Raw genomic sequence first — 12,228 nt, 5'->3', positions numbered from 1 at the left:
TAAACAAAAATAGCTGGAGAAATCTAAAAAAATAATTGTAAAACTGTTCAGCTGAAGTGCCAAAACGTAACTGTGAAACTAAAAACAGCGAATGAAGTGTTAGAATCTAATAAAAAAAAAAGCTGAAAAAATATAAAAAAGTAACTAAAACTGTTCAGCTGAAGTGCCAGCCGTAACTGTGAAACTAACAACAGCTGATGAAATGTTAGAATGCAATAAAAAACAGCCGAAGAAATATAAAAAAACTGACTATAAAACTGTTGAGGTGAAGTGCCAAAACGTAACTGTGAAACTAAAAACAGCTGATGAAGTGTTAGAATGCAATAAAAAAAACAGCTGAAGAAATAAAAGAAAAAGGTAACTGTAAAACTGTTCAGCTGAAGTACCAAAACGTAACTGTGAAACTAAAAACAGCTGATGAAGTGTTAGAATGCAATAAAAAAAACAGCTGAAGAAATAAAAGAAAAAGGTAACTGTAAAACTGTTCAGATGAAGTGCCAAAACGTAACTGTGAAACTATAAACAGCTGATGAAGTGTTAGAATGCAATAAAAAAAAAAACCAGCTGAAGAAATAAAAGAAAAAGGTAATTGTAAAACTGTTCAGCTGAAGTACCAACACGTAACTGTGAAACTAAAAACAGCTGATGAAGTGTTAAAATGCAATAAAAAAAAACAGCTGAAGAAGTATAAGAAAAAAATTAACTGTAAAACTGTTCAGCTGAAGTACCAAAACGTAACTGTGAAACTAAAAACAGCTGATGAAGTGTTAGAATGCAATAAAAAAAACAGCTGAAGAAATAAAAGAAAAAGGTAACTGTAAAACTGTTCAGCTGAAGTACCAAAACGTAACTGTGAAACTAAAAACAGCTGATGAAGTGTTAGAATGCAATAAAAAAAAAACAGCTAAAGAAATATAAAAAAGTAACTGTAAAATTGTTCAGCTGAAGTACCAAAACGGTAAAACTGTTCAGCTGAAGTACCAACACGTAACTGTGAAACTAAAAACAGCTGATGAAGTGTTAGAATGCAATAAAAAAAAACAGCTGAAGAAGTATAAGAAAAAAATTAACTGTAAAACTGTTCAGCTGAAGTGCCAAAACGTAACTGTGAAACTAAAAACAGCTGATGAAGTGTTAGAATGCAATAAAACAGCTGAAGAAATAAAAGAAAAAGGTAACTGTAAAACTGTTCAGCAGAAGTACCAAAACGTAACTGTGAAACTAAAAACAGCTGATGAAGTGTTAGAATGCAATAAAAAATACAGCTGAAGAAATAAAAGAAAAAGGTAACTGTAAAACTGTTCAACAGAAGTACCAAAACGTAACTGTGAAACTAAAAACAGCTGATGAAGTGTTAGAATGCAATAAAAAATACAGCTGAAGAAATAAAAGAAAAAGGTAACTGTAAAACTGTTCAGATGAAGTGCCAAAACGTAACTGTGAAACTATAAACAACTGATGAAGTGTTAGAATGCAATAAAAAAAAACAGCTGAAGAAATAAAAGAAAAAGGTAACTGTAAAACTGTTCAGCTGAAGTGCCAAAATGTAACTGTGAAACTAAAAACAGCTGATGAAGTGTTAGAATGCAGTAATTAAAAAAAAAACAGCTGAAGATAAAAAAGTTACTAAAACTGTTCAACTAAAGTGCCAAAATGTAACTGGGAAACTAAAAACAGCTGATAAAGTGTTAGAATGCAAAAAAAAAAAAAAAAAAAGAAACTAAAACTGTTCAGGTGAAGTGCCAGAACGTAACTGTGAAATTGAAAACGGCTGGCAAAATGACAAAACGTACTTTTCGAATCTAAAATCAGCTAAGGTGCAACCACCAAAAAAACGGATTTTGAGCGAAGCGAAAAATCTATTTTTGGGTGAGATGGCCATGTCGTCCGGATGGAAGGTTCCTAAGAGTAGCTTCCTAAGGGATATTTGACTACAGTGATATTCCCTGACAATTTACCTTTAGGTCTCCAGAATTCTAACTCCTGGCGCGAATATCCTTAATTTTCTCTCAAGGATATCGCATAATATCAGGGGACGTATTATCGACACCCCACGTAGCAATCTGCACCCCGAATAGCGTTTACGCTTCGAGGGGGAAAGTGGCAGAATTAGAAGGGGGAGCCGTATCAAGGTTACCCTAGCTCCCATACTACTATTGAGTATCACAACAGCGCCATATCCAATATGGCGGACATTCCTTGTAGCATTGAGCATGGTACTACAGATACAGTAGTTCGGAAGGGATACTGTGAAGATCTTTTCTTTAGAAAAGAAGGGTGGGTCCATCAGGACGACATGGCATCTCACCCAAAAATAGATTTTTCGCTTCGCTGAAAATCCGTTTTTGGGGCTCAAACTATGTCGTCCTGATGTGAGCATACCAGAGCATTAATGTATCTGTGGATTTGCATTCGCCAGATCCACTTGCAAGGCATACAGAAGAGGTCTAGTCAAGGCTGACTTGCACGTAGTTATCGTGTTGGCCGCCAGACCTTGATTATGAAGGTGGACAAAGAAGGATAGACAGAAGTTCATTGAAATTTCTTTCCGTCCTTTTGCTTTTACGAAAGCAACCCACTTTTTCCAGGAAGATTCATATTGTCTTCTAGTTGACTTAGACTTGTATTCTTCTAAGAATTCTATATTGCCTTCTGAGATCCCAAATCTTTTCCTAACCGCTAGGGCAAGAAAATCATGAAATGAAGGGTTTGGGCTCTCTGTGATAAATCGAAGGCAATTAACTTCTGAACTCTCTGAGATAGTCGTGAGGTCAGAACTAGGACCAGCCTCAGCTTCAGTTCCTTCACTAAAGGGAACAGATTGCTCTTGGGCTACTTGGGGACCTTCAGCAGGAGATATGATGGGATGAACAGGAATTCCTGAGTCCATCCCTTCTATACTAGAGACATGATGTCCGTTATCTCCTCTAGAGGATCCTCGTATGGGGCTACATATTGAGGTAGTTTTTTCATGACACTCGTGACGAAGAGGGCGATCTGCAGCTCGGGGACTTGTTCCCATCTGGGAGAGAATAGGTCAGCATCTGTGGACCATTCTAACTCTATCGGTTTGAACCCAAGTAGAGCATCCGCTGTCACCTTGCGGATCAATTGTACACGAACTGCTGATAGGTGCCACCCCATTAGGTAAGGGGTGGTTAATGTCACCTAGACTGTATGAGACGTTCTCTAGCCTTGTCGGTTCTGACGTCTCATTATCACTTCGATGTCCCAGATCAGCCTGAGGAGGTCTGATCTGCGTGGAGAGAGGTTCTCCACCCATGACAGGACCAACATGGTCTTGGATAGAAATGACCGAAACCCTTGGACTTTACTCTGATGGGAGTGAATACTCAAGTCTTCCGACTAGGCATCCATGCGGATGATCTTCAATAGTCGGGATAGTTGCAAGGGCACGGTCTTCAATAGGCTTTTGGCCTTTGACCATTGTTAGGGAAGCGACTAAGGAAAAACCGATATCGGTCCTTTTAGATCTCTTCGAGCGTTTGATGCGTATCTTCTCCAGACTCTTAACGCATCTTTCAGCTGTGCTCTTAGAAATGGGTCTGTCACTATTGCGAGCTGGAGAAAGTTCTGAACTCCTCCCTGTTAGCGTCTTGGAATCCCGACTGATTACCATAGTCTCTTGACCGACCCTGCGGTCTCCTTTTACATTCCCAAGGGAAAGGAGAGTTGGTGTGACCACAGGTTTCAATGGTTTTTTAACCATTGATCGAGACTTCTTGAAGCTTAACTTGCATCCCCGATGTTCCGGAAACCGGATCACTTCCTTGGATGCTCATAGACCAGCCACTTCGGGTGCTGCCCACCCCAGCCTTTCGTCCAGGTACACTGTTACCTGAACCATTTTTAGGCTTGGTTTTTGCGTGACTGTGTCCGCCAATCCTGTGAAGATACTTTGGACTGTGTTTAGTCCGACAAGTATCTTTCCTAGGACATACGTTATCCTCTGTAAATTGAATCCTAGGTAGGAGTGGAGGGGGTGATTGACTGGAAGCTGCCAATAGACTTCTTTCAGGTCTGACAAGACTGCGAACACCCCTTTTTGAAATAAGGTCCTTATATTCAGAAGGATTAACATTCTGAACTTGCTGTGTTATTTGAACTTGTTGAGTGGCGACAAGTCCAGAATGACTCTGAGTTTTCTTAAGTCCTTCTCGTAAACACCAAACAGCCTTCCCTGAAATTCGATGGACTATACTTTCCTTACCATCTGTATGCTCTAGAGCTCTAAGGTATACTCTTCCAGGATGGTTTTGGAGTGTTGGAAGAGTTAAGGAAATGATGGTGGAGGCATGTCTACTTCCCATCCTAGTCCCATCTTGATTAGGCCTTGGACCCAAGGATCGAAGGTCCAACGATCCTAAAGGAACCTCCCTCCTACCATAAGCATCTCTTTGCTTCGCTTGATCAGAAGGTTTACATATCCGACCGCTTGCCTGTGGCACCGCGGTCATTGCAACTGTGGGAGGTTGTTGAACAGCCCAAGGGATATTTCTAGACTTTTTCGTCTTCCGTTTAAGTTGGGGACCCACAACCGTGGAAAACTTTCTCTTTGAAAGGATGCCCCACTTTTGGAGAAGTCCTGTGTTCTCCGTGGTGGCCTTCTTAATCACCTTTCTAACTACCTCGTTTGGAAAGAAGTCTCTACCCCAGATGTTGGAAGATATCAGCTTCCTGGTTTCGTGTTTCACTGTTGCGGCAGCGAACACAAACTCTCTACAGGCTCTCCTAGCCTTCATAAAGGCATAAAGGTCTTTTACTAAGATGGCCATATGCATTTTGGCCAAGACCATGAGCATGTCTGGGGTACTTTGGTGGGCTGAACACAACTCTATACAGTTCTGTAGGGATAGGGAGGCTGCAAGTCTCTCCTTTGTCTCTTGTTCGTTATACAAAAGAAACTCAGATAGTTTAGAAAAATTCTCACTAAACTGTCGACTAGCGACATCCGCGTCTACTCTTCCTACTGAGAAGGTTAAGTGGACTTCCTTCCAATCCTTCTCCTGCCTGGGAAAGGCTAGTGACAGAGGCTTACACTCCTCGAGTGCAGGACAAGGTCTACCTGCTTCCACTGCCTTAGCAAGATTTAAATGCTTTCCACGTAAAGGGGAATGATATTGAAGCAGGAGCAAGAAAGGAAGGGTGTTTGTTACCTAGTGTGACTACTTTTGACACCGAGCAACCCGCCTTTCTCAGTCTACTTGACAAGATAGCCTGTGCCTTATCATGACCTCCTTCAGTTCCGTATCCTTTCTTGACGTTGGTTCATGTCTCAGACGAATGAAGCAATTGGGGAAAGCGTCAAAGCTTGGCCAAAATGGGATTTTGTCCAAAGGAACAGCACCCATCTTCTCTGAGATGTAGAGTTTGCCATTTAAAATCAGCATAATCTCCGCAAACCTCCAGGGATTGGTTTTGGAGCATGTCGGAAGGTCTTGGTCTCTGGGTCGTTTGTATGACCCGTTTTCATCTTGTTTGCGAAGGTTTTCTATTAGACCTTTCATTTGGGCCCATAATTGGTCCATTCCATCCAATACAGTGGTAGGGGGTGAAGATGTCGATGCCAATGGCTCTAGAGCCGGGACAGACGGAAACAATTCCGACACGACATTCTCCCCATCTTCCCGTTGGGGCTTCATGCCCTCCGTCCCAAAGGCTATCTGGCCACAGGGAGATGTGAATCGTGCCTGGGGCACCACTATTTCCTTACTTGCTTTCGGGAATAGTAGGTTACACATCCTATCATTAGGAAGGTATGGTCCCGGAGAGATTTTCTGGAAGCCTATCACCCAGTTGCGTAGTTTGTTACGAGCTGCATCCCTAGACTCGTCGACTTGGGATTCTCGAAACCCTCGGACATTAAGGTCCGACATACATTGCAAACTTGCGGGTTCCAATAATGCAGGGATCCGGAAATAATATTGCAGGGGCATGAAACCTGCATGTATTATGACCGTAAAAACACTTAATCTTGATATTGCAGAAGACTGCAACACATGTCATCTGGGGTTCCTCCTGTAAAGGCAACACATGTTATCTGGGGTTCCTCCTGTAAAGAAAGGAAAGCAGAATGAGTATACAATTGATTATCTCACTGATAAGCAACATATAAAAGTCATCTTTTAACAAAAAAAGCTTAGGATAGTAAGCTAGAAAGGGATAGTGGGAGACACATACTTGTGTATCCCCTGCAAGCAAATGCTGTTACCTCCCCTCAGTATTAGCTATAAGGAGATTCCTCTATCAAGGGAATTCCAATTAAAGGGTTTTAACCCCTAGGGGTAGAGAAGTGTACAAGTCACTGCCCCATTTTATTCTTAACACTGTGGGGTAAGGATGACTGATTTCTAATCAGAGTATTGAAGGAACTCTATTCTTTCAATATAGGAACGGTACCAGCAGAAGCCCGCACAAGGGTACCCAAGATATATTAGAAATAACTACTGTACATTCATACTACAGTTTTCTGTTTGCAGTATATACTATATTGCAAATTACTGGCTACTGTATAATTATATATAATGTAGTTCAGCCAGTGTACTGCCTTTGTGGCAAGCATCTGACGGCACGGTCCAGCCGGCATGACGCTAACTGGACTAGGAAATATAAAAGACAAATATTTGTGTATCCTACCCAGCCTATTTGCTGTGACCTCCCTTACAATATTAAATCATAGAGTTTCCTGATCAGGGAGACTCAAGGATAAGGGTTCTACCCTTTAAGGGTTAGAAGTGTAATACCACCAGCTCTTTAAAATATTTAATATTACAGGGTAATATGACAACTGATTTCTAATCAAATTATTGAAGAAATTCTATTCTTTCAGTATTGGATTGGTCTCAGCAAACACCCGGGCAAGGATACCCAAGATATATTGGAAAATAACTACTAGTATAATATATACAGTAGTTTTTCTATCTGCAGTATATCCTATACTGTAAATATACTACCTGTATAAACAAATATTGTAATTCAGCCGGCATAGCTAGTTCCTGCCGGCACAGCCAGCATGCTAGCTAAAAGAGAGAGAGACAGCATGGAGTGAAGGCTACATTATTACTGTGTATGCATACAGTAATTAAGGATGTAAAAGTCTAATTTACTGCCCTTCTCCAGAAAGAAGGTTCAAATGGAAGGAGAGAATGTAACATTCAGGCTTCCATCCAGCCACAGTACTATCACCGGCAAGGTCCAGCCGGCACACAAGCCGGCAGGCTAGCATTGGCAGCACTAGTACAGTCGGCGTGCTGCCGGCTGAGTCAGCACCTATCTGTGCCGGCCTGGCCAGCGGCAATACCCCGACAACAGAACTTGTGGCCAGCAGTCCAAGGGAGAACTGAAGAACCTTGGTGACAGAAGGGACTTCCCACCCACAGCCATTATGGATGCCAGCAGCCGTCATGGCTGGCGACAGATGACATGGCTACCAGCAGCTTGCATAGCCGCCAGCAACCGTCATAGTCGCCGACAGGTTGTAAAACACATGGTCGCCGGCAGCCAACATGGCCGCCGGCAGTTGTCATGTCTGCCTGCAGATGGCATAGCCGCAGGCAGCTGGACAACGGCTCCATAGAAGGAGTCTGGCCGGCCCCGGCAACCCACCAGCAACGGTTAGATTGCAGGACGACGGCTCAAAGAAAGACAATAGCTCGGCCATCATAAAATAACAGAGGGGGCGGGAAAAGAGTCCTGTATGAGGTGTGGAAGGAGCCGGCAAGGTTGCCGGTCCTACACACCCTCAAGAAACTCTGTTTCAGTATTGGCACCATCCTAGGCGGCAGGAGAATCTTCTATTCTCCAGCCTAGTGTGTGCCAATATAGTTAAGGGGATGGCAGCAGTGCTGCCTCCTCTCAACAAGGGAGAAACAGAGTTCCAGTGCTGCGCCATCCTAGGCCTCAGAAATGTACTACTCTTCAGCCTAGGGTCTGCGAGCACAGGACTAGTCTTCTAGGCCACAGGGAGAAGGTGGCGGCATCATACAACCACTTAAGGTGTAGCCTAGGGAGGGCTAGCCTCCTATGTCGGCAGCCTAGCCGGCAGGGGAATGACTATTCACCCTGCCGGCCGACTGCCGGCACAAGACTAAATACTCTGAGGTTCTGACCAAATCCCAAAACCTGCCATCTGCGGTTAAGGGACGAGACAGAAAACCCTAAGCTAGTCATGCCTGAATGAAAACTCTAGGCACGACCCACTAGGGTTGTTGCCTAAGGCTACACTCAGAAGGAAGAGAGATTACCCTTAAATCTCTATAGAGACAAGTATCGGTTATATAATAATTCTAGGATACCAATCTCTGATGAATTGATAACCAATACACGAGGGTAACCGGGAAAATGTCGAAAGTATACTATGTTGCCTAGGTTAGGTTACCTAGGCAAAACGAGATCTTGGTTACCTATGTCACCGAAACTCTGACATATACGATCGACACAGAAAAGGAAAATTATGCATATAAATATCTTTACAAGTATAAAATGCCTAAATAGCTTCCATAATTAAATTATTAATGCTATTTAAACCGGGAATGTCGTTCTACTAACTAAATAACACATGCCTAACGAACGACAGCGCCCATGGCGCCTCCAGTGACAGGCCTAGCTCCTAATCACAATAAATTACTCTAATTTCACTGTGAGACAGGAGCTAAAATACACATATTGTAAAGATTCAATACTCAACTTTTCAGAGGCGAAAGAAGCTGGAGATTGCATAATAATAATCCTTGAAAATCGATCGAAAATGTCAGATCAACAGGGAACACCACCGTGCGAAATCGCTACAGAATTAGGAATTTCCGCCATATTGGATATGGCGCTGCTGTGATACTCAATAGTAGTATGGGAACTAGGGTAACCTTGATACGGCTCCCCTTCTAATTCTGCCACTTTCCCCCTCGAAACGTAAACGCTATTTGGGGTGCAGATTGCTATGTGGCGTGTCAAGAATACGTCCCCTGATATTATGCGATATCCTTGAGAGAAAATTAAGGATATTTGCGCCAGGAGTTAGAATTCTGGAGACCTAAAGGTAAATTGTCAGGGAATATCACTGTAGTCAAATATCCCTTAGGAAGCTACTCTTAGGAACCTTCCATCAGGACGACATGGCTTGAGCCCAAAAAAGTAAAGCTGACTTCAAACTGTTGAGGCTGCATGGCCTAACTGGGAAGTTTATTCACGGCTGCTTTATTGTTGGCGATGCTCTCATGTTCAGGAAAGACAAGCTATAACTTGAAGTGTCATGTACCATTGATCAATTTTCTTGTATCTTACATAACGAGTGTGTTTTTTTATATTTATTATTACTATTGTTTTATATATATATATATATATATATATATATATACATATATATATATAATATATATATACAGTATATATATGTAGTGATATGTATATATATATATATATATATACACAGTACATATATGTAGTGATTAATATCTACTCATAAAAGCTTTCATTGATGACCTTTTAGTGCGTTCCATTTGAATGATTGGATAACAATAACGATATAATAAATAAAGATTTATTTTTCTTGGCTAAGACATTTAAATTCATTTTTTCAACAATTTTGAATTATGAAACAATGTTGACTTCTGACAGTTGATTAACCATCTACGTTATTTTATATTCAAAATAATTTGCTGAATAACGTTCTTACGTTATGTTCAAGAACTTTTGAATAGTACAAAATTCCTTAAATGATATTTGAGTTTATATTGGTCTCTCTTGATGTGTTTACTGGTAGGCTATTTGTCACATGCGAGTCATCTTGAAGCGGGACCAAGAACCGGTTTTAATGAAATTTGGTGGAAACCTTCATTGAGTGATTGCAGTACGCTAGTCATCGGATATCAAAATTGATGCAAATATTTTGTATCGGAAGAAATCGTTAAATTTTCGTTAATACCAGACAAAGGCAATTTGAAGGGATGACCCGATGAATATTTTCCCAGAGGTCCATCCAAATCCATTCACTGGTTTCTCCGTATCCATGTTTACTCTTAAACAAACCGTTCATTAATTTTCTTGTATCTATATTGAAACTTAAGACAAATTGAATTCAAAATGTAATTTGATACTAATCTCAACCATGATGGCTGTAATATAAAAAAAAATCATAAGTTTGATTACCGTTTAAATCTGCAAACAAAATGATTTGTCCAACGGCAGTAATAATGAATTAGGATAATCTTGGGGTTAACATAAAAGGTCTCACCAATCTCGCAGTGAGTAGGATTCGAACCTACGCGGGAAGATCCCATCTGATTTCTAGTCAGACGCCTTAACCACTCGGCCATCACTGCATTAAATATCCCAAGATACACCTAGAATTATTGATTTTAGAGCAGGAGGCATTGATTTCTTTTATATGGTTATTTTAACAAAACTTTCTAAAATATGGCATGTGTTATTCATGATACCTTTCAGTAGGAAAGTTCAGGTAAGGATAGCATCGCTGAATTTCTCTTCCCCTAGGTTTAGTTACCAGTCACTGAAAGACATTTCTAAGCCAATATAAAAGGAACTATTGACCATTATAATGAGTTTCTTATAGAATTTAATTGATAAAATACGGAATTTAATACGTAAAGGCAACTTTCGAATTACTGATCGATGGCACCGCTATTTTACAGAGCCCGGATAGCTCAGTCGGTAGAGCATTAGGCTTTTAACCTAAGGGTCCAGGGTTCGAGTCCCTGTTCGGGCGTTACCCTTTTGGTATCTACGATACCCTAGGCACGGTCATGGGACAATTACACATTACAACTTTCAAATACACACACTGACATACTTCCCACTGAATACCTAGGATTTGTTTGGGCCCGCGGAAGGTTAGTTTTCAGCAGAGCTTAAAAGAAAAAAATGAAAAGGCGTTTACCTCAGGCATGTGAAGAGTTTGCTTATAAAGCTTTGTCAGGGACTATCATTCAATTCACTACATTATTACTTTATAGAATGCTATAATACCCACTAAGAACTATAAAACCCATACAAACATAATATCGTGACCATACACTATGACGTTAAGTTGTAGAAATGAAATTTTCTAGCATCTCCAAGTCAAATTCTTGAGGACGAATTTCCCCGTCCCTGCAAACAATATCGCAGAAAAGACATTCTTGCACTCGTCAATCTAATTTTACATACTATGCATATTTATTCTTTTTCATCACTATTACTGATATGCAACCCGAATTATTGGAAAAGGAAAATGCTGCAGCAACCCTCGGGAAAGCAACCCAGTGCTGTGAAGTATTCAGCTTTATGATGGGGAAGGCAACATTATTGTTAGAGTTTCCTGCATGCCTAGTAATATGTAATGGATGGTAAGGTACCGAAGATCTGAATGCAAAGTATAGCCAGAATTATGAAAAGTCTTATGCAACATTCATAAAGAGCTAACTATACAAAGGTGCCGAGATTAATATTTGAATCAGGGATAAGAATATTAATAGACCGTAAGTTTTTTGGTACAACAAATTAAGATGAGCATCAGCAGCTGAAAACCAAACAGAACAATATTCAAAACATGCCGGAATGAACAAATTTATACATTTTGGGAAAGATTTACTCAGTAAGCAATTTTTATTTTTTTTTTGTAATTGCAAAGGAAACAGACCGAATGAGTTTCTGGAAAGTGAATTTACAACCAAGAATCACTTCTAGAACTTTAAAATGAATTGTAAATAGTTGAGGAAACATTATCAATGAATGAATATGGACGTAAAGTAGACACCATCCTTCACCTACTTACAATCTTGTTAGGGTTCTATTTCATAACCATAATTTTCACCGTGCACTAACATTAGCTCAGTCTCTATTGAGACATTTAGCAACCACAGATCTACATATACGGATGGAATTTATGGAAAAAGAATAGCCTCATCAGAAAATGCATTACGCTTATTTTCAAGGCCAAACCTCATATTCGTATATAGTATTAAAAATATGCCCCTAGAACACTTAACTTTTGGCACAATTGTATAGTTGAGTCCCAATGTAAATTCAATATTGCACATGTCCTTTAAGTTCTGCACATCGTAGGAATACCTTGAGGTGTTACGAAAACAAAAAAATTCCGTTACAAAGTCCAAAAAAAAAAAAAGGCTTAAGGGTACCTGACACTTGCACGCATTCGTGGCACGCACTGGCACGCATTGATGCGCGAACTCGCGTGAACGAGTCGTGAAATTG

At 40.5% G+C, this 12,228-nt stretch overlaps 2 non-coding genes across 2 annotated transcripts; one reads left to right on the top strand and one right to left on the bottom strand.

Moving 5' to 3' along the window:
• Nucleotides 1-10,255: 10,255 nt before the first annotated feature.
• On the bottom strand, nucleotides 10,256-10,337 carry TRNAS-AGA (transfer RNA serine (anticodon AGA)). The gene has a single exon. It is a non-coding gene; the product is annotated as a tRNA-Ser (tRNA).
• Nucleotides 10,338-10,668: 331 nt separating this feature from the next.
• On the top strand, nucleotides 10,669-10,741 carry TRNAK-UUU (transfer RNA lysine (anticodon UUU)). Its single transcript has one exon. It is a non-coding gene; the product is annotated as a tRNA-Lys (tRNA).
• The last annotated feature ends 1,487 nt before the right edge of the window (nucleotides 10,742-12,228 follow it).

Source organism: Palaemon carinicauda, chromosome 22 (genome assembly GCF_036898095.1).
Source record: "Palaemon carinicauda isolate YSFRI2023 chromosome 22, ASM3689809v2, whole genome shotgun sequence".
Taxonomy (NCBI): domain Eukaryota; kingdom Metazoa; phylum Arthropoda; class Malacostraca; order Decapoda; family Palaemonidae; genus Palaemon; species Palaemon carinicauda.
Note: the sequence above shows the minus strand (reverse complement) of the source record. Positions and strands in the feature narration are given on the sequence as shown.